The following is a 23,387-nucleotide window of genomic DNA, read 5'->3' as shown; positions in this document are numbered from 1 at the left end:
CATAAGGAATGTAGAAGTTCTATTCAAGAATCAGTTGATGTACATCATGAATTTAAAAGCGAACGAAAATGGGTGTGGCAATCACAGATTGCACCTTCAACTTCCTGAGTATGAAAGGAGAGAAGTGGGGGATGTATTATCTAGTGTATGAAGTAAATTATACTATTTTGTTCTCCATAAGCAGCGTTGGAAACATTCTAGTCACCTTCTCAAATTGTCCCGATAGGATTTCACTCCTACAAGTTCCATGTTGCTATTGGTATGCTAATTAATTGTTTGTATGTGGATGTGGAAAAATAGGGTTATTTACAATCAAACTGATTTAGAATATTTTCACACAAGCAGGTTTGAAGGACTACTAATTAGGCTTCTAGTGTGCTTAGTGAATACTATGTCTGTTGGCTGTGGGTGCGCTGTTCTTCCCTTTGTGATTTAGAATGTTTCTCAAGGTACCAACCAAGTTCCACGAAGTCTGCCAAAAAGTGAGAATGTCATTTTTACAGCCGTGCCTTCTCTCTCTCAGCTGCCAAGACATGAGCTATTTAAATGTTTACCACTCGGACAGGGGTACAACTGTTTCTCTGTTTTGTCTTTTTCACCCCCAATAAAAGAGGTAATAACTGAACTCAGGCCAGTGGAAATGCTTAAGTGTCGCCTAAGAGTAATCATTCACAGAAGTTTGATTCATGATTTATATTTTTCTCTTGTTGAGAACCAAAGCTTTGTGTTGTAACTGAAGCTTAGTATTGATTTCCTGTGTGTGTGTGTGTGTGTGCGCACTCGTATTTGAGTGTTCTTATGCGTGTGCGCACGCTTGTGCATGTGTGTGTGACTCTGTGTGTGTGTGTGTGACTGTGCGTGTGTGTCTGTATGTTCTCGTGAGAGAGACCGAATCCTATTCTCAGATGGTTGGAAAGTGTTTAGGAATGTTAATTTGTGTGATTGTGCTGCTTTGGAGATAAGATTAGGCGGGGGGCTTCAAGCATGTATGACGGGCCTTCTTTTAATAGATTCAAGATCAGGTTGACCCACTGCTTCCATACCACCATGAAAGGTGGGTTTTTTTTTTCCACTAAAGGAATACTTTATGACCATCCACAGCCTCCAGTCACAGCAAACCAGACCTGTCTTGTGTCCCCCTGCTTGAATCACAATCCCTGCCTCCTCTATTCTTAACAAATGGAGATATTATAGAGAGCAAGTGAATTCAACTGCAGACTGAAGATGCATGTATTAAGGCTTAAGAAGGAATGTTTTTTTTAAACTTATGCAAATTAACTACCGTTCCTTTGCAGTAACAAATCCCCCCCCCCCCTCGACAACGCACACACGCGCACACACACTTTTCCCCTTCCCTCCCTCTCTTCCCTACCAGAGTCACACTTTCAAGGGCATTGAATTGGCATGAAGTCTGAGAATCCAGCAGAAGGCAGAGAGAGATGGTTACACACGAGCTACACAACCCCCTAGCAACCTCTGACTGCAGGCTTTCCCTCACAGGTGCACCATATGCATTACAAGTTAGATTTTTTTCCTCTTTTTGTGTTCTCTCCGTCTCTCTCGCTGTGTGTGTGTGTGTGTTCTCTCTGTATCTGCAACACCATTTTTCCCACGAGAAATTTCAGCATTTGGTGTTTTGTTGGTGGTGGAAACCGTTGTCTCTTGGCGCCGCTTCAGAATCTCCCATAAGTGTTCAATTCAATGGATGGGGTCATTGTCATCCTATGGGGTCATAGCCATGGTAGACAAAATAAGCCTAAGCATGATGGAATGTTAATTCCTTAACTCAGGAACCACACCTGTGTGGAAGCACCTGCTTTCAATATACTTTTTATCACTAATTTCCTTTTATTTTGGCAGTTACCTGTACATTCATCCATTACATCAGCACATTTGAAACCCACGTGGTGTGTGTGTGTCTTTAAAATAACTCTCTCTGCGGTGTTGGCGTGCGTCAAGCTCTCCCAGTCGCGGATGAGACTTGGCTAGCTGCTTTCGGAGTCATTGTGGAGAGAAAGAGAGCCTCAGTTCTGTCTGAGGTGTACAGTGGGGTAGTATTGATTTATGACTGCCAAGGAGGCCTGGGATTGCCTGCGTCCCAAATGGCACTCAATTCCCTACATATAGTACACTACTTTTGACCATAGCCCTATGTAGGGAATAGGACGGCTTTTGGGACAGCCGCTGTAAACACCAGGTGGGAGGGGAAACAGACCATTTGTTGGGTATGCCTGCCGGACAGCAATTGGCAGCATTAAATCGTTAGTGGTGGTGGTGGTGGTGGTAATAATAAGCGTCGTAGGGAGGAACTCTCCAGAGATGAGTAGTAGTGGTGTGTAATATCAAATATCCTCCGTTTCTCTATCTTTGTTCTCTGCTGCCACCTGTAACCAGGCAACCCCGGCTTTAATTGGTAATAAAAGGAGGGAGTTCCACTTGCTGATTTCACATCGGATTTCAACAGGTCAGACCTGTTCTGTTTACCAATGCTCTCTACAGAGAGATGTTATCAAAGCAACTTGTGTGTGGTGAACCAATAGTCTGGAAAATCAAAGGGCACGTTACCATATTACAAATAATTTTAATCTAAGAGCACAGATCATTTTTTCCCACAAATACTGTAAAGTATGGTCTCACTTCATGGATTCACCCATTTAGATTTGTTGATTAGGTCAGATTTCAGGGTCTACACACCACGCAGATCAGACAAATTCAGGGTTTCCAGTCAAGGCTGACCTGGTTAGATCTTCACTGGACCGAGTCACTACGGGGCCACGAGGGCCACGGAGACCACCCATTGAGGGGACGGGGGTCCCTGACTCTGACTCGTAGGTCCATTGATCCTTATCTCATTCTGCAAAGCGCCCGTGAGGCAGTTGGACTGCTGCACCCCCCCCTCCCACCCCAAACCCTGGCCCTATGTCTTTCTGTCTGTGACATACCAGAAGTCATTTCTACTCCTGAAGTCTAGCCGCCCATCCTCCTATCTGCCCACTCCCCTTCTAAGGGCACCATCTAATTGACCTTCCACCCATAGCTGCAGCTAGCTGCCTGTATAAGGCTGCCTGACTATGTAGCTACAGCAAAAGAGTAGTGTGTATAGAAGCCAGGTTTCCAGCCAGCCTCCCAGCTGATTATGAAGGAGCAGCAGACAGAGCTAGATGAGGTTGGGAGGTGATGGAATGGAACTGCTCTGCTCCCCCCAGTCTAAATGAAAGGGCTGGGTCAGTCAGCAATTGAATGGCTCGCTCTCTGCATGGGAGATTGGGATTTTGATTGTGAGAAGAGGGAAGCTAGCAGATCTCTGCTGCAAGGTTGACTTGTCCCTCTGTTTCCCTCTTGCCATTGTCCTCCCCCTGTCTCCAGAGCCCTATTCTGTTCTCACTACTAAACCACAATGGCTCGCATAGACCCCTATGGACTCTGTCTCGCTCACTGTCTCAGAATAAATACCCCACAAAGTTGGGAAGTGTTACTTCCTCCCTTCATCTACCAGGGAGATTCAGAGGGGGATCAATACTTTCTTTGTTCTTCTTTAACCTGTTTTATTCCTGTAAAGTAATGAGCAGGGCCCCAACCTGAGGTGGGTGGTGTGCTGTGGCACAACATTTGCTGGCACTGACTGCTCTGAAAGTGATGGAGTCGGTGGGACTGGAGTGCATGAAAAAGACTTGTCTGTATACACTGGAGCCAACCACGGTGTCTCTTTCACGCACTGAGTGACGTTGTTGTACCAATGTGTATTGCTACAGTAAAGCCTTCTCTATCCAGTCCATAGTGTAACAAATGTAATCATTTGTTCCGCATGGGCTTGAATCTGACCGTACAGACAATAGAGTGGCCTTGGTGTTTTTTTTGTTTTTTTGTTGCAAAGGCATACTAGGGTTATTGTGCTGTGCCTGATTACTAAACACACAGGAAACATTTCTTTGAAGGTTCTTCCCAAGCATTTATTTGGCTGTGTGTACTGAAGATATATTAAGTCTGTTGTACTTTATAATCACGATTACCTGTGTTTTCCCCAAACGGCTGTTCTCTAGTTAGTGTTGCCAAACAAGTTTACTGTTATTGTCGTAGTCTTTTTATAGTGATTGCAATGCACTGGACTGTTTAAAGTACCTCTGCGTTCAGTGTTGCTGTTTGAATTGTCTGCCTGAGGAGGCTAGCTAGCTAGATCTGAGGCCCCAGATGCTCTGGGAGTGGAAGAGAAGGTCTATTTCATCAAACAGAACCACATAGGGATCAAATCATATGATGCCAAGATGAAAGTAACTCTATGTGAAATGAGTACAGCAGGTAAGTCTGTTCTATACTTCTAATAGCATGAGATCAGATGATAGTAAACGTGAAATGGAAAGGTCATGACCACAACAATAGTTGAGAATGTATTAGCCGTCTGTATGCAAAGGTGTGTAGTGGAACACACCCACTTTGCACAGTATGTGTATGAAATGTTGATCTCTGACCACCGTCTTATTGTTTTATTGTGTAACTTCTGATTAACCACGGTATGTAGACGTCAAATTGTAGACTGTGCAGTATAGTGCAGGTGCTGCAGTTGACGAAAGAATCCTCAAGACATGCCTCGTTTGGAGAGGCGAGAGGAGGAGTTTAGTATTTTACTGCGGTATCCGTGGTGCCCCGAAGGAAGCGCCAGAATAAAGACATGTTATGTTGGCCTCGACCCTACTTGACCTGATGCCACAAATGGCTGATGCTTCAAAAGCGAGTGGAAATCAAACGCTAAAACAACGGTTATCGCTGTCTCAAATTCTCCAGTTTGTCATTTTGTCCCCGTACTCAGGCTGAGTGACTTTATGTTTTTAGGCTATGTTAAGTAGCCTACTTAAAATTTCATAGCCAATTTCAGTGCGATTTTGTATTGCGGCAGGAAGTAAAAGGGTAGACTGTTGGTGGATGTTAACGGACCCCTGTGAGCACACTTTCTTTTTTTTTGTCTGAACACAATCATATCCCTTTCCCAGCTATGATACATTGCTAATTGGGTTTTTATATGCTGGGTTTTAACTCACTGAAGCTCCAAGCACCAGTGGCGATGCGGCCACAGATATTGGAGGAGCAGAATGCATTGGCTGGTACATGAACTGTACATCATTGAGAAATTGGATCGGTCTGTCTATTCCGAGTTTGTCTCTGGATGCTCTATAATTGCGATTTCCCCCAAATGTTCTTCTGTTCCCGTTACCGTCTGGGTTTGATGCCATTGACTTTATGTATGCCAGGAATCATTTGGCACATTTACCTTACAAAACAATGTCATTGTACACTCCAGAAATGACCGTCCCTGCCTTTTTGATTTTACAATTGTATTTATTATAGATATAATAATGGCTCAAAAATGATCTCATGAAGAATGCATGAACCCCATTTAAGAGCAGAAATATGGGACGTTCGTTGACCATCATATGAATGAGGCAAGTTGTCAATTTAGCCATAAGGTGTATCCGCTTTCAGGTCCCTCTTGTAACAAGGGCGTTGTTCTTTGGTTGATAACCCCTCCTTTGAAAGGTAATCTTTTCTCTAGTCATTCTTTTTGGCACTCATTCAGATAGATCGTGGGTCAGTCTCTCCCCCTGACGGTCTCTGTCTCTGTGTGTTCTTCAAAAGGTGTGTTTTTGCTGCCGATTGCACTGCAGCAGAAGACACTATTCTGATCAACACTGTGCAGTTTGTGTGCATGGGTGTGTATTGGGGGAAATATGGCAGGGAATATCCCTCTGAAAAGCCCCTAATGGATATGAATCTCTTGTCCAGTGAACAGTCAATAATCAGGGCGTAGCATCAAGCATGGCGAATCAGTCAATCTTTCAACGTTATCATCCACTGCTCTCCTATCAAGGCTTTATTTTGGTTAATAGACACTTATTAGAGTGCGCTCACAGGTGAGATCAGCTCCTCTTGCCGCTGCACCTGCATTCCTCAGTGTCATTGAGACAGAGTTCCAAACAAGCACGGCGGATGATTTCGGTTGATGGATGGTGTGCTGGGGCTGGTTGGGTGTGTCACAGCAGTTTCCTGCTCTGGCTCGGTTTCCTCTCCATCTCCAGATGCCTTAACATAGTTACTCTGACACCATAACAAGTCAATCTCCGGTGGCAGGAGGGATGAGGAGGAGGAGGTAGGGGGGGGGGGGGTGGCATGTCAGTCCTCCTGATGCTTTGTTAAAACCAAATGGAGAGCGAGTGAATCGTGTGCGAGTAGAGAGAAAATGTGTGTGCAGGTGTTAGAATCAGTGTCCTGGCCACACGCAGCCTGACGCTCTCCTTGAAGAGCACAGCAGCACTTTATCCTGTCGGGCACCAACAGTCAGACCCCACGGGACCCAGAGGCTCAGCAGGGTCAATAGAGATGCACTGCCCTATCTGGGGAATGTGACGGGACCTAATTCAGCTATTTGTAATGTTCTTTATATCCCCAACGGAGCAGGAAGGGAATGGCTAGTCAGGTGGTATGAGCAGTGTGCCGCTGTTGAAAGCCAGCACTTTGAAAGGATACCTTCTTGGTGCGAACCATATATTAGCCTGTGAAGTGTTTGGTTGTAGTGTTTTAAGCTAGTCTTTTACATAATGCAATCGATTAACTGGGAAGTTTCTAACGCTGAGAACTTTGTGCTCCGGAAATAATCCCCGTATTACAGTTTTTAATGTGTAATAGATTTGGCTCTGTCGAACTTAGAGAAATCACAGGAGTATGTGAAATGATAAGGTTAGCTTTGGTCGTTAGCCAAGTTGGCTTGTTATTGTAGCGTCCGCATGATATCTGCTGTGGTGTAGTTGGCCTTGGTAATTAGACAGTACCTTCACTCACAATCAGGATGTCTTGGCTCCTATGCTGTGTGTTGCTGCATTGTGAGTGAATATCACCCATCCCACACCTACACTGATTCCAGGCAGCATCACTGAGGTGTGTCGTAGGGGCTCAGGGGAACACAGAGTACAAAGTCTTCCTCATATCTGATTTTAATACCAAGGAATAGAAATTGGCAGCCGAATTGGATTTATTTTTTCTAAAAACAAGTAATGACATTGTGTTTTGAACCGATGAATTCATGTAACCCATAGAGATCCTATTATAGGATCTCTGATGTTGCCTGGCTGTGTGTGTGTATGGTATTCCCCATGCTGTCCCTGTGGCCTCTCCTCAAAGTTTCTCTCCGTCTTGGGACGAGGCAGAGTTATTAATTGGTGTTCCTGAGCAGACCGCCTGCTCCACCCCACACGACCGAGCCAAGGGTTTGCTGTAAAATCTCCAAGATGGCTCCGAGTAATTCTCCCATCTTTGAATAGATTAAGAGGGAATTGTTGTGAAAGATGAGAGGGAGAAAGTAGTCTGTTTTATAGACTCACAGGAGATCTCACATTTTCTCATGCTGTATTCAGCTGTGTTTTCTGTATTCAGCTGTGTGTTTTCTGTATTCAGCTGTGTGTTGGATGTATTCAGCTGTGTGTTGGATGTATTCAGTTGGATGTATTCAGTTGGATGTATTCAGCTGTGTGTTTTCTGTATTCAGCTGTGTGTTTTCTGTGTTCAGCTGTGTGTTTTCTGTGTTCAGCTGTGTGTTGGATGTATTCAGCTGTGTGTTTTCTGTGTTCAGCTGTGTGTTGGATGTGTTCAGCTGTGTGTTTTCTGTGTTCAGCTGTGTGTTGGATGTGTTCAGCCGAGCGTGGTACATTCTTGTTGTCCTGGACATTCTGTAGTGGCAGCCTGTCTTGTCAACCCGTGTTAAAACCCTCAAATGGCAGTTTGCTGTTATGTTGCACCTGATGTTTGGTTTGAGCACTTGAGGTAATTCCAGGTTTGTCTCATTTTAATGTCACAGGGAGAGGGAGCGGTGCTACAGAAATCACAAACGTCTGCCAAATGGATATGGCCTCTATCTCGAACACTCTCCCTCTCTCATGGATGTGTCTTCTTCTTTTCAATGCCTGCTGTTTGTCAGCTCTGATGTACCTGTCGTGATATCTGTTGAGTAGTCGCCAGCTTTCCATCAAACCATGACCACGAGAACCACAGGACAACATGACATGGAACGTAATAACACCAACGTTCTAGAACATTCTCGTGACTTTGCATTGCCATCACTGTGGTGGATACAGTATTTATTTTTCAATGTAGGTCTATAGTGTTGTTATTTATCACTTACTTGGCCATCTTCACAATAGCTCTTGGAATACAAAATAGCATTGTAGTCTGTTTGAATGAAAACAAATATATTGTCGTTGGCATGAAACACTGAATGATTCTATTGGGAAACAAGGTTTTGATTGTTGGTGTGTCCAGGCTAAGTCCCAAAGCCCTGACACTGGCTGTAAATTGTACCTATAAAACTCAGGCATTACTGAAATGCATTGGCAGCCTCAAGTTGGCCTGGACTGTGGGTTCTACTCAATCTAATCCTGTAACAGGGAGTTACCGGGGTAAGGCACAGAATAACAATCTTCCCACATATGCCGTTTGTCTCTTAACAATTCATATGAATTGCACATTCATGCATGGCCTCCAAATATGTAATAAAAAAATTGCAACCAAAAGCACAGAGTCTGTTCAGTAAAGGAGCAGGATGATGAAATCTGTCTGACAACTCAGACTGACTCAGTAAGACGGTGTCGTGTCATGACGTGACTATCATTAATGTGATGACTGTTATTTATCGAATAATTACCTACTATGTTTACTTGACACTCGATTTAAATTAATAATGTAACAATTAGCTCATGGGGGGGGGGTCTGGCTATCCTCAAACATTTGCCTAGCCAATGGGTGTCCTTTTTGATCCTCACCAAGGAGAGTCATGACAACTGGTTGTCTGTCTGTCAGTTAACCCCCCCATCAACCCACCTCAACCTCCTCCCCTCTCCAGAAAAGAACCACAGTGCCTGGAAGAGAAATAATATCCATGAAACATTAATGAGAATCCCATTACCTCCTACATCTTTTCCCTCGGTCTTCCCTTCAACCTCCCGCCTCTCAGAAAGCCCATCTCAATTGGTTTCTGTCACATTAACCTTTTGACATGTACCAACACACATGTGCAGCGGACGCTTAAACCGGTGTGATTAGAACGATTATTTGGAATGTCCAGTTTTGATTGACGCAACAGTCAGCATTTGAAATGGCAACACCCTTTTTTTTCTCTCACAAACAGTTTTAGTCAAACACAGTCCTATTATTTGTAAGGAAAACAACAATGAAGGCAATGCGAGCGCCAGCCAGGGGGGAAAGCTTTGCGCTAGACTGTGCAAATGCCTGCGTACTTGATCATGGGAAACACTTGGGAGGTTCTTGGGCTCTCATTGAAGAGAGAAGTTTGTCAGGTACAGTAAAGCCTCAAACATAAATTCTCGGCAACTGTGAAATGGCATACTTCTGTGTGAATCAATGAGGAGGTGGAACACCTCAATTCAAACTCTTATAAAATAATTTCTAATTGACAAGTTGAAAGAGAGCCTATGGATAATTAGCATGAAGTGTGTCTTGGTTTGAGGGCAGTGCGGGTTAATTGTCCTGTTGCATAACAAATACACATTTTGGAACAGTAAGAGCATTCTGACATCACACATTAAAAAAACTAACGCTGCTGGGGGGGGGGCGTTAGAGATAATTGGAACTCACATGTGGAAAGGTTATTAAGGCATGTGGTAGAGACTACAAGTGCCCAGTGTCTCGGAGCAGGGATGCTGATCTAGGAACAGTTTTGCCTTTTTGATCATAATTAATAAAACGGGATACCCGAGTACTCCTACTCAGAGACAATTGGTGAATACAGGCCCAGGATAATTAATAATACTGACAAACTATAGATTACATTTACACTGAAGTCTGTGGCGTGTAGAGGGACGGCAGACCTAAATACTTAGACCATCTGAAATATGCCCTAAGCAAGCCATACTCTGGATCTATGAGTACTTAGAACTCAATGAAGTCTAGTGTGAGCATTTCTATTTAAAGGTACACGGGGTTCATTTGGCTTTAACACTTCCCTGATTTAGTTTTTATGAGGTCTGATATTAAGACACACAGTTTCAGCATCAGTGAACTGTGTTTTCACTGTATATTTCACCAGGATATGCTTTTTAGAAACTACTGTCGCTGTGTGTCAAATATTGTTACCCAATTCCCCTTATAGCGCACTACGCCCTCAGGGCGCAGGTCAGATGTAGTGCACTAAAGAGATAATAGGGTGCCATTTGGGATTCAACCTCTGGCTCCAGCTGTCTGAGTAACGTATAATGCGTTCTATTTAAGCCTCAAATTCTTTTTGAACTCCTATTTGGACGAGGAGGTTCATTTTTCCTCCTGAATGACTGACGGAATGGAAACTCTGAATTCAAATAATTGAATGTGCAGCTACCTGGATTTACTTCTGGGATAATCTGATGAGGACTTTATTTTTTCCTGGCTGAACAATCACATGTGACTAGAAGAACAAAACAGGAAGACCTACAGCGTGTGGTTAGAAATCCATACAGCCAGGGCTGTAAAGAGCAGTACGAACCGAGTAGCCGTAATCTTGTTTTGTGCTCACAGTCTCCGGTGACCAGTGGTTTGCAGTTAATGACAGTGGAGCTGCCTCTCCTTTCCGTGGCCAGCTCAGGAAATGGTGACTTACCCAGCGTTCTATAAATACATTTTTTTTTTCTTACTGTAAAAGTTGTGGTTAATTACATTGGGCTGACATCTATAGCTTCCTGCTGTATGCGCTAGCCCTGGGATGAAATGCAGTAGTTGACTTGGACAGCATCACTCAACTCCTGTTAAAGGGTTCATTGGTGATTAGTAATTGCTTTCTCAGTAGGCTAGAGATTTCAACGTGTTGTAAGATGAGGAGAAAAGTGGAGACGCGCACTACATGACCAAAAGCCTGTGGACACCTGCTCGTCAAACATCTCATTCCAAAATCATGGGCATTAATATGGAGTTGGTCCCCCCTTTTGCTGCTACAACGGCCTCCACTCTTCTAGGAAGAAGATGATGTTGGAACATTGCTTCCATTCAGCCACGATCATTATTGAAGTCAGCACTGATGTTGGGCGATTTAGGTGGCTCGAAGTCGGCATTCCAATTAATCCCAAAGGTGTTCGATGGGGTTGAGGTCAGGGCTCTGTCCAAGCCAGTCAAGTTCTTACACGCCAATCTCGACAAACCATTTCTGTATGGACCTCGCTTTGTGCACGGGGGCATTGTCATGCTGGGCCTTCCCCAAACTGTTGCCACAAAGTTGGAAGCACAGAATTGTCTAGAATGTCATTGTATGCAGTAGCATTAAGATTTCCCCTCACTTGAACTAAGGGACCTAGCCGAACCATGAAAAATAGCCCCAGACCATTATTCCTCCTCCACCAAATTTTACAGTTGGCACTATGCATTGGGACAGGTATTGTTCTCCTGGCATCCGCCAATCCCAGATTCGTCCGTCAGACTGCCAGATGGAGACGCGTGATTCATCACTTCAGAGGACGTTTACACTGCTCGAGAGTCCAATGGCGGCACGCTTTACACGACTCCAGTCACTTGGCATTGCGCATGGTGATCTGAGGCTTGTGCCGGCTGCTCAGCCATGGAAACCCATTTCATGAAGCTCCCGACGAACAGTTTTTGTGCTGACGTTACTTCCAGAGGCAGTTTGGAATTCTATAGTGAATGTTGCAACCGAGGACAGATTTTTACGCGCTACACACTTAAACACTCAGCGGCCCCGTTCTGTGGGCTTGTGTGGCCAACCACTTCGTGGCTGAGCCGTTGTTGCTCATAGATGTTTCCACAATAACAGCACTTAATGTTGACCGGGGCAGCTCTAGCAGGGCAGAAATTTGACGAACTGACTTGTTGGAATGGTGGCATCCTATGACGTTGCCACGTTGGAAGTCACTGAGCTCTTCAGTAAGGACATTCTACTGCCGAAGTTTGTCTTTGGCAATTGCTTGGCTGTGTGCTCAATGTTATACGCCTGTCACCAAGGGGTGTGGCTGAAATAACTGAAACCACAATTTTGAAGGGCTTTCCACACACTTCTGTGTGTGTGTGTGTGTGTGTGTGTGTGTGTGTGTGTGTGTGTATATATATACACATCTCTCACACACACACACACACACCTCGTCTCTGTCTTATATGTAACCGCCACCCTACCCCCCTTTCTTCTCCTCTGAGTGGTCTGAAGCTAATTAGCAAGGCTGGCTGATTTAAACGATGACAGGAGATGTCATTGTCTGTGTCATGGTCTTTATAACGACCTTCACCACACACACACACACACACACACTCACTCTGCACATGCAGTATAATGCCCTAGAGCTTATAGCTCCACTGTCAGGCTCCAGTTTCCTTTACTTCATTTGTTTGTTACAGTGATTAGACTTAACAATTCTCACCAATTTAATATGTTGTTTCTTCCCTCAGCCAGTGCTCTTATTTGCTCGCCAACAATATGTCCTTCTTAATTAAATGATAATTGGTGTGAAACATGTTCATTGTCGTCTAATGAACTGTAACCCCCCCAATCACCTTCTATGTAATGTTATGACAGCGTACCAGTACCCTTGTCCTCACTCTGCACAACCACAGCCAGGAATAGACCAAGACTGTAACCCAAATGGACCCATGTTGCCTTCTGCCTATATAGTGCACTACTTTTAACCTGGGCTTTGGTCAAAAGTAGTGCAGGGGATAAGGTATTATTTGGGGGACAGCCTTAGAGACGATAATGTCCTCTCAGCAGCTTTTGATCTCCTGGCTGCCGATAAACACGTCTCTCATCCTAACCTGAGATCAAGTCCTGCTTCCCTCCGTGGTTTCTCTGGATGGATTCCGATGAGAGCAGAGCCCTGCACTTGCCTTCCTGGGTTGCAGTACTTGGTGTTACATAATTGAACAGTACAAGGTTTAGGCTGCCCTGTCAAGCACAAATCCCAGCGCGGATCTTTTATTCAAACTGGCAGCGTGTAAACTCCTCCCTGCTCTAACTTCTGTTGCTCCATCAGGTAGACTGATCATCCATATGTTCTAGATGAGAACGGGGCGCTGGGATGAATTCACAATCAGCCTCCTGGGGTCGGACACGCACACATGTAAGCGCACAGAGGGCTCCCGAGTGGCACACAGACCCTGGTTCGATCCCGGGCTGTATCACAACCGGCCGTGATCGGGAGTCCCATAGGGGGGCGCACAATTGGCCCAGTGTCGTCCAGGGTAGGCCGTCATTGTAAAATAAGAATTTTTTTCTAACTGACTTGCCTAGTTAAATAATAAAAAAATCAAATGTGTACACACACACACACACACACTTGTTTTACTATTCTTGTGGGGACCAAACAATTGATTCCCATTCAACATTTTATTTTCCCTAAACCTAACTCTAATCTTAACCCTAAACCTAACCCCTAAGGCTAAAATAGCCTTTTTCCTTGTAGAGACTGGCAAAATGTCCCCACTTTTTTACAAATTTTCATTGTTTTACTATCCTTGTGAAGACTTTTGGTCCCCACAAGGATAGTAAACACACACATGCATACTGCAGTGAGTTAGTCTCCTGCCACTCCTGTCTAATCACTGTCTGATCGGATTCCCAGTGCTGTCTTTGAAGTGTGTGTAATAATGAACACTGATCTCTTTCCTGGTTTTATACTGTAACTGTTGTGGTCCGTTTCAGGGACAACGTTTGACCCTTTTTGCCAATTTTTGTTGTAACTTCTCGTCCTCCGCAGAACTTGGCCGGAGTCCAGATTTGGTTCTGTGTTGCCGACATTGGCCCCAATATAATGTTTGATAATTAATATCAATAATGATATCAAAGTATACTTTTCTAGAGTAAAATAAAAAAATGGAGGCAGGTGGTATTTTTGTAGGCTGTATTGTAGGTCTTGAGTTGTTGCTTCGAAGCAAATTTAACCTTTCTTCACAGTGGAACTGTTGTCCCAACTAGGAATAGAATTCATTCCCCTTTAGAACTAGAGCCTCCAGTGTTCTTATAAAACTCCTTCACCTTAGAACCAGAGCTTCCGGTGTCCATATAGAACTCATTCACCTTAACTAGAGCCTCCAGTGTTCGGCTGTTTCTCCCCTGATTAATTCTGTGTGCATGAACCTATGAGGAGTACAGATGTATGTGGCAGAGAGGTGAGGTGTGCTGTGATGTAATCAAACAGCAATCTCAGACAGAGTGGCTTGGAGTGCAAACATCGATTATTCTCTCTCTGCTACTCGGGCCATGCCAATCCCTATGAAGATCATAGAGGGGAGGTTGAGGGGTGGGTGGCATCTGATGAAATGCCATCTGGTATCTGATGAAATAAGATGCAGAGATGCTAAAACCTCACTGTTTTGGGGCAGACTCTGGCCCTGTTGGAGTACTTTAGTAATGCATCCATCCTCCCAACCTTCAAGTATTCACAGATTTTGAATTAACTTGGTTGTTGGAAATAACAGGGTGGTAACCTTGCCTCAAGGAAACAAGGAAAGAATGATGCGGTATTGGAACAGGGTCATGGAGAAACTCCTCTGCTGTCCTCTGACACTCTAAGGGCCTCCGGGTCCACAAACATCCCTGTTAAGTCAGCTTTCTCTTCCTTCCCACAATCCTTCAGATATTAGAGCGCTCTGCCAATTTGTTTTGGCAGGAAATCTTTTCGCCGGTGGGGCATTTTCGATCTGTCTCCCTGTCGCTCTCCACCTCAGTCTGAGTTTTGATGGGCCTGCCTGGCTGCAAGGTCTTTTTTTCCTCCCTGTCTATAAATGAGGGAAGGGAAAGCTAGCTGGCGAAGGTCAGCTCTGGGATGAACGCTCAGCAGCCTCAAATTGAACCATTTCTTTCTTACTTTTTTTTCTGATGTTGGCAGCCCCGTCAGCCGGCTGCACCTAATGATGATGGGCTGTAATTTTCAGCTGGAATACTCAATTAGCTGCTCAGGTCTGCAGGAGCTTGGAACTCACTGGCTTCACAATGGGAAGGACAGACATTTCTCTGTACAATATTTCGGCTGTTTTTTTTTTCTTTCCCATCAGCGCGAGGTGAATGGATTACCTGGATACATGGAAATGTGGTAGGCTTTCTCCTAACCCCTCAAGAATAACGTCCGGATCAGGGGGATCAGAATGTCATTTCTTTCCGGCCCTCATTATGCCCTTTCCTGACGCTTGACACAGAGGCACAGGGGAGATGAGAGCCGTGATGATGAGTAGGACAAATGCGTAATACCCAGGGTATTACGCATGCAGCACCACGTCTGAATGGGATGACGGTTAAGCCCAGGCTTTCAATAAAGGTCGTCTCACCTGAATGAGGTTTGGGGGGGCCTCTCCATAAGACTCCACCTGTAGGCAAGTGAGAAGCCTGCTGGATTTAAGAGCACATTGTAGAGGTCATAGTTATTTGAATTCAAAGTTAATAGACTACTAGTCTTTGAGGAATATGTAATATGTGAAGGTTGTTTGTTATTGGCACACATGGACTGTATCCTTTTGGAGAGTTTGCTCGATACAGTTTCACCATACATTCCTTCAGATTGGACTGGTCCTATGCAGCGGGCTCAATCAGAGCAAACTGAAGCAGACAAAGTCCATAAAAGCCATGAGGCTTCCGTAGAATGGTCTTTAAATCTTGGTACATGGTAATGGTAGATGTGGTCTAATGTGCTTGTCAGCATGGTATTCACACTGGTATGTAGTTACTCAGCCCCTTGGACACAGTTAGGGAAAACATTTTAAGTGTGTATGATTACATTTACTGTATTAGATAGATAGGGGCCTGCATCATTGCCTACCTGGTGACACACACACCTCTCTGCCTCTCCACTGATCTATCACTGATATCAGGGAGGAGGAGTGCTGGAGGGATGAGGAGGGTGGAGGATATTTTAACTTGGCCACTCATACCTGCCAGCTCCCCTCCCAGAAAACACTGCATTGCCTTGGTGACAGCGCAGAGAAGCGACCAGATCAATCAGCCAATCCCCAGATGGGATGTGTCCCAAATAGAGAGCACCGTGTTCCCTATATAGTGAACTACTTTTAACCAGAGCCCTATATAGTGCAGTATCTAGCCATTTGGGATGCACCACCATCTGTCAGCCAGGCCCCCAACCCATTCATTATTAATTTGAGAATTACACTGGGGCCTCCTCCAAATGGTGCGGGGCGTTGTGACAAGTTGTGATAGAATATGCAAGGTTCTGAATAATGTAGGATTGAAATACAGTAGTCAGTACAGTATCAGGAACTAACATTTGCATGATATTTCTTCAGTTAGCTGCAGTGCCGGGATAGTGATGTTAGGGGTGACACTTAGTCATGCTGGTGGTGTGTCATAGATGGACTGACTGACGTCTGGCGGGAAGGATTTTAACAGGATAGACTGTATAGCATTGATTTATTTTTTGTATTTTTTTTAGGGATAACTTGATTCCCTCTTCAATCATTCTTTTGTCTGCATGACGAAACCTGGAGAGATTGGGGCACGTAAAGGGAGTTTATCACATTTAGTTTAAAAGGCGTGTTGCCTAAGTGCCACTTTGTTGCGTTATTGTGTGCATTGGGTATAATCTCCCATTTTAAAGTTCTCCATCGGGGGCTTGCCTTGCCTGGGCTGTGACTGGAGAGGGGTGAGTGGTGTGGTAACTAATGCAGCCTGGACACAGGCTTAGCGCACTTTTTTTGATGTTTGTCCCAGAAATCCAAGGTGCTCTAAGCATAAATGTCCTTGATGAGAAAGAAGCAGAGATTCCCTGGAGAGGTAGAGATATTCTAATCCTGCACAGAACGAGAAAGTTGACCAAAAAAATAAATGCAGGATTTACCTGAGGGCCTTGCCGATCATAGTTAATGAAACATAACATTACCTGGCTGATTGTGTACCGTGAAGCTTATTTGGCCGGGAGTCTAAAAAGCTGTTTTTAGAAATGCTGACGTTGGGTTACAAGAAATTATGCATTGGTGATGGGACCAGCTACAGTGATAAACTCCCCTACAAACAGAACCAAAGACGAACCAGCAGGTTATGGCAGTAAGGAGCAGTTGTGCAGTTTGTCTACCCATGTCACGGCTTGTCTGATTTCATCAGTACTGAAACCTTTAAAGACTCTTTGCCCAGCAGTAGCAGTGCCCTCCTGTCCTGTCAGGTTATTAGACCCACTGCTAGAGGACACTCCCTAATCTGTTAGACAGGTTCATGTCCAGTGGCTCTTCAACAGAAAGGGATAACCATTTACTGTACAAATTAGGTTGTTGGAGGGGGGGACTAGGTTAGCACACTGACCTATTCTGTTACAGGGGAGAGTGACAGACTGAGGTGTGTGTGTACATGCCAGTGGCGGTCAGTGCCGTTTGATGGAGGACGATTTAGTTTATTCATGAGCATGGCCTTATTTCTATTACAGCATATTGGATGACTCATTCATATTCCATTCACCCAGTTCAATGTTACAACGATAGATTTAGGCAACTACATTATACTCTAATTTTTCTCTATACCCGTCATGAGGTTGCTACAACCTAGCCAATGAATGAACGTTTACAACGTAGGTGCACACATGTCGAAAGAAAAATTTGAGATGACAGTGACACATTCAATACCGCCTCGCACACTCTTGCCTGCTGATAGAGGGTGCAACAGTTGCAAAATAGAGTTTCTATTGGACAAATTCAGGTATGTTTATCCTTGTTTTTGTTCCGTTTTAATCCGAATTGTCATAATGAATACACCCCTGATCACGTGTAAACACAGTTCACTTTCATAACAGCCACGTTGTATTCCTTCTCGCATCTATGCGCTCTCCTCCTCCTGATCTTTTCCCTTCGTCACTTGTGGACTTCAGTGCACAACACATCAGCTGTATGTGACCAGGCGAGGGAACCTTTCCAAGCCAAACCATATAACTGCTACACACAGCCTACATCGTTGTCACCATATTAGCTGAAGTAACGTCATCGTCAACATAGCTAATAGAACTAACGCGTTAGTAAACATGCTAAAATCATGCAGTAACATTAGTGTACAGTCAGTAAGCAGTTTAGCACTGACACCGTTGGGCCCCGGTTGCATTAAATTAGTAAAACGATAAGCTTACCTTGACTTGGAAGAGTTCCAGTGTTGTTGGATAGTCATAGCCAGCTAGCTAACATAGCATCCTTGTGTTTGAGTAGGCTAAACTAGCTAGCTGCATTTGCTAGCTAAGTAAGTGAAACAAAAGTGAAAAAAATGACCTCTCTTGCTTCTCAATTTTGGAAGAGATTATTTTCTTCACTTCTGTTCAACTATTGTCTTTCTCTCTCTTTGACTCAACTACTCACCACACTTTATACATTGCAGTGCTAGCTAGCTGTATCTTATGGTTTCAGTACTAAATTCATTCTCTGATCCTTTGATTGGGTGGATAACATGTCAGTTCATGCTGCAGAGCTCTGATAGGTTGGAGGACGTTCTCCGGAAGTTGTCATAATTACTGTGTAAGTCTACGGAAGGTGGTGAGAACCATGAGCCTCCTAGGTTTTGTATTGAAGTCAATGTACCCAGAGAAGGACGGAAGCTAGCTGTCCTCCAGGTACAGCGTGGTGCTACCCTACAGAGGGCTGTTGAGGCTACTGTAGACCTTCAATGCAAAATATTATGTTTAAATCAATTATTTGGTGACTTGATTTATATTTAGTATAGTTTTATCTAAAAATGATAACTTTTTAAATGTTTTACAATTTGTATTTTTATGACAATCACTGAGGAAGATGCTCCTCCCCTTCTTCCTCTGAGGAGCCTCCACTAGTACCTGTGTGTGTGAACCAGCAGCGGTTGTATTATGTAAAGGGGTATGGTTGTTTTGGTTGATTATTTATTTCCCCGTGTCCTTGTTTTCTCTTCGCTGCAGCTGCTGTGTGAGGCAGATCTCCCAGGTGGATCGTAGCAACGCGTCAACTCTAATAGAGCTTCCCCCAGTCCACTCCCCAGCCATCTGACAGACCCAACAAACATCAAAGGTAGCTACCCCACTTCGCCACTCCTCTCTCCGTCTCTGCCTGCCTGCAAAAATGTTCTATTGAACACATCATTGAGTCTATTACCTGACAGAGGGGCTTTTTTGTAATCTGAGGAATACTGTGTACTTTTTTGCTGCTGTTTTTTCTCTTTTTGATACGACTTGCCTTCATTCTGTTGTTATTTCTGATGTTTGAAGTAGGCAGTGTGGTTTTAGATACTTTAAGTTGACAGTAATTGCAATGTGGATTTCGTGCACTTCTTTGAAAGATGTGCTCCTTTTTTTCATCCCGTTTTTTTCTTTCATCTTGGCTGTAAATACCGGCATCACATGTATTCTCTCTAATTGAGTGTAATGTAACAGATATAGAAAAGTCCCTTATTTGATGCCACACTGTAACATTCTGGCTAATATGATGAACTAGCTTACTGAAAATACTGTCCAGAGAGAGATGTATACAATGTTGGTCTACGCTGATAAGAGGTAGACCTAGCTTTATCCTTTATGTTGAGAGATGAGCTGCTCTGGGAGCCCACTCTCTCTGTGAAAGCATGAGCAAAGACTTATGTGTGTGTGGAAATACGAGTAAAAATACCAGTGTGTGTGTGTGTGACTGTGTAGGTCTCAGGGTTTCCACACAGAGAAGAGCTTCGAAGATAAAAGGTGGAAGTGAATCGATCGTAAACAATTACTTACTTTCTTAGAGTTTGAAACTTTTCAGCAATGGTTCGCCACACTCCTCGCTAAGCTTTGCTTATCCTGGCATTGCTATACCCAACAGTGGATTATCATTCACTTTACATTTCCATAGAGGACAGGCGCTTTGAATCCCAAATTGGAGGGAGGATACTGAGGATAGGGTGGCTGAATTTTTTACATTTTTTTTGTCTCGATGAGAGACAAAAAATAATCTGTGTGGAAGCCCTGAGACCAAGGCAGTCACACACACATCTTTAAAGTCAAACTAGATTACCTGTTCTGTTACGAAGCTATTTAAAATGGGCTGATAGGCTTTTGTTGGTACCATTGCGTTTTTAATGCCTTTTAGAATATTAGGCATTAGAAGTGACTGTTCTTGGTAGCTAATGGCCTGCTGCGTTGCTAGAGCCAATACCTATTAATCGCTAATGCTAGCCTTTCTTCATTCTCACTCCGACTGCCATTTGTGCAGCGCGCAACTCATAATGAAGCACTCTTCTCTCTCCGTTACCCTTGTTTTTCTCTGGAAATGTTTTCCCAGCTCAGAGTGGATGATGATGAGAGCACAAAATTAAATACTACTCTTTTTTTATTCAGTCTCAAATGAAAATATTACCCTTCCCCCGTTATTTTGTCCTTTCATACTTTCTCTGTTTTTAGTAGACGAAATGTTGAAAAGCCCAACACTGAAGGCATAATGTAAAACTGTCATTTTTAACCACAATTCCATTCAAAATAGGGAGGTTTTCTTCAAGTTTGGGAATAATTCCGGCAATTTTCTGGCCATTCAACATGATAAAAGACTCCTGAAGCCTAAACTGAATTTCTGACATTAGGATTAATCACTACTAGACATTCCCACATAAATGCTTTGACATTTTGGACAATCTGAAAGAAATATCACCAGCTGCATCCCAAATGGCACCCTATTTCCTACATAGTGTGCTACTTTTACCAGAACACTATGGGCCCTGGTCTAAAGTAGTGCACTATAAAGGGAAGAGGGTGCCATTTGGTATTAAGAATAAGGACCAGGAATTCAGTGCTTGTTTACATTTCTGAATGATGCCTCCTAATGTCTCCAATTTGGCGTCTAATTGTTTGAATGTATTATCCATCAGAGAGCTCAGGTGGGCTGAGGGGCAGGCTGACCCCAACAACACACACACACACACACACACACACAGGATCAGGTGTTTTAGGTAGCCCTTTGTGCCATTGAGACCTCCCTTCTCAGATGGGCATCAGATGGGTTTAGACAAGGAATTCATTTAAGCTGCAATTATAGGGCCTTGAAATGGGGGACTTGACAGTCAGGTTTCCAGCCTATCCCTTTTAGCTCCATCAGGATACCAGGCACTGCTGGTCTCACTCAATTACCCTCAACAACCCTCCCCCACCACTCTCTACACCCCACACACCATTTCCCCTGTACTCCTTCCCACTCAGCCCACCCCACATCTGGGGTTTTGGGGGAGGGGGGGGGGGGGGGGGGGGCGCCTCTATAATGCAATATAAAGCCAGGCTCTATCTCTTTGTTCCTGGTTGAGTCCTCTCAAAGTGGGTCATAATTAATTTGCACTGAACGTCTTAATGTATCATTCAAAGCTCTTTTGGAGGAGGCTATAATGCTAATGAGGCAATACTAATCCAACCTTGGTTTAAATTCTGACACTTTTTAAAGAAGTTGGGCTGAGGCAGTAGCAAAAGGCAGTAGCAGCGATTTGATTATATTTGTCCTATGTTCTCAAGGCGGAGTTGGGGTGGATGTGGGTGGCTATAGGTGTATTTGAATGGCCAAGGCTGTACACTGAACAGTGAAGGGCCTCATCAAGATGTTTACTGAAATGACTGGAGCCCTTGTATTGCCATTTGACATTCCATTCTAAAATTCCAAAAGACCTGGGCCCGGTTGCATAAAACATTTTAACTTAATTTCCCCCTTTTTTAAATTAAGTGAAAAAGTTGAGTGTGCACATGAGCTCCTTAAGTGCTTCATTCAGTATGGATATCAATGTAAACAGCATTTGTGGAGGTTAGTGTTGCTTTACTCTGCCCTGGTTGCAAAAGGAAAACACCAAGGCACAATTTGTGTTGTGGGCATTGCATATACTTCCTCCATAATCCCCACGAGCGTAGTGGACGGGAGGTATACGCCGTATCAGTTAATAAGGCTGATGGAACAGATCAGAATGTTTAGCATAAAATGTAGCTCAACTCTTATTTCTTCACATTTTAAGCTTAGCAATGTGCACTCAGCGTTAGGCCTCCAAAACGCAATTTGCGACAAAACAGCATTCTAAAATGTGCACCACACATGCGAGGTTTCATGGACATAAGGAAATATCTGTTAGAAATTTTGGAAGAGGGAAGATCTAAAGATGCGACAACTATCACGGCTTGCTAATATGACTAGGATACTGCCTTTGGCTGCTAGACAATGAAAGCTGGTTAATAAAAGAACCAATAGAACAGGAGAAATCGTACAGTATAAGGAAGTCTTTTATAAAATAATTGGCTTATTTCTATGGTGGGATTTTGGTTAGGCTACTTTGAAGCAAGGCAAGACATGCCTCATAATATGAAGTAAAACATCCAGGTTTCAGGAACAGGGAAAATATCGCGGTGCTAATGATAGGCATAACTGTCTGATGGTAGATGCAAAGGCTTTACCAAAAACTTAAAATGCATGTTAACTGCAAAGTAGCTTATCATGATTATTTGCATCAATCCAGTGGCCATTAATTGCTCAAACTCCATCTCATGTGTGCTAAAGAAATGCTGCTAACCAAACAACAGTGCTATATGCCAGTGCACTTGAATTAAAGGGTAACTATGCTCAAAGATGAACATTTACTTGATTTTTTCCCAGACCTCAGTGGTCTCCTGATGTGGTTTAAGCATGGTTCTGGACTTAGAACATCAAATGTTGTTTTTGACAACAAATTGACTGAGCAAAAAATAAATAAATCTTTAACTTACATGTGAATTTCTGAGTCAGTTAACAGCTTAATGTGTACGTCACCGTTTCTCATAATTTTTTACACAGGGTGCCTTTCCTTCACTGGGCACGCCATTTGGGATTTTTTGGGGCAAAATTGCAGAATACCCACTTCTCCAGGCATGGCTCACTACACCACTGGTGGGGAGGATTTCTAGCTGAGTTCTCCTGGGGAGGGGAGGGCTTTGAAGAGTGCGGCTGGCTGGCTGGCTGGCTGGCTGGCTGGCTGCATCTCCCCGTCAGGACCACCACCATGCTGGAAGTGTGGGCGTGTGATTACATTTATTACCAGGCTATTTTGAGCACAATACAGGCCCATGTTTGTGCTGTTAACACATTTATCCTTTAGGAAAAGCTCCGCACCGGCATAACTGGGACTCAGGACTCGGCCTCAGAGCAAGTGCTGTATTCTGCGTTCCCTCTGTGGTAGAACAGAATATACACTGATTTTCCCTTTGAGTGGTTACCTCATTAGAGCAGTCAAATCTATCACATCCTTTGTGGAATTAAGTTAATTACGTTTTAATCTTTCAGCTTTGAATGTTATGAAAATGAGTTACACCCTTTCTTCAATAATGTTATCACCACACAATGACATGCTTGGCATCCCAGTGTGTTTTGGACTTAGTGGCGTGGATAACAGGGGTGTTGGTGATTGGTGGATGGTGTTAAGCAGGGGGAGACATTGGCGTGATCTCTTCTCCCTGTCC

The 23,387-nt window shown here is 43.8% G+C and overlaps 1 protein-coding gene across 4 annotated transcripts in view; it reads left to right on the top strand.

The window, feature by feature from the left end:
- The window catches only part of LOC115164308 (armadillo repeat protein deleted in velo-cardio-facial syndrome), a 242,154-nt gene that overhangs the window by 82,860 nt on the left and 135,907 nt on the right, over positions 1 to 23,387 (top strand). For all 4 annotated transcript variants that reach the window (XM_029716653.1, XM_029716651.1, XM_029716649.1 and 1 more), the window contains exon 3: positions 18,870 to 18,978. The gene's annotated coding sequence lies outside the window, so the exon portion shown is untranslated. The remainder of the gene's footprint in view (positions 1 to 18,869; positions 18,979 to 23,387) is intronic.

The sequence above is a fragment of the Salmo trutta genome, chromosome 27 (genome assembly GCF_901001165.1).
Source record: "Salmo trutta chromosome 27, fSalTru1.1, whole genome shotgun sequence".
NCBI classification, from domain to species: domain Eukaryota; kingdom Metazoa; phylum Chordata; class Actinopteri; order Salmoniformes; family Salmonidae; genus Salmo; species Salmo trutta.
Note: the sequence above shows the minus strand (reverse complement) of the source record. Positions and strands in the feature narration are given on the sequence as shown.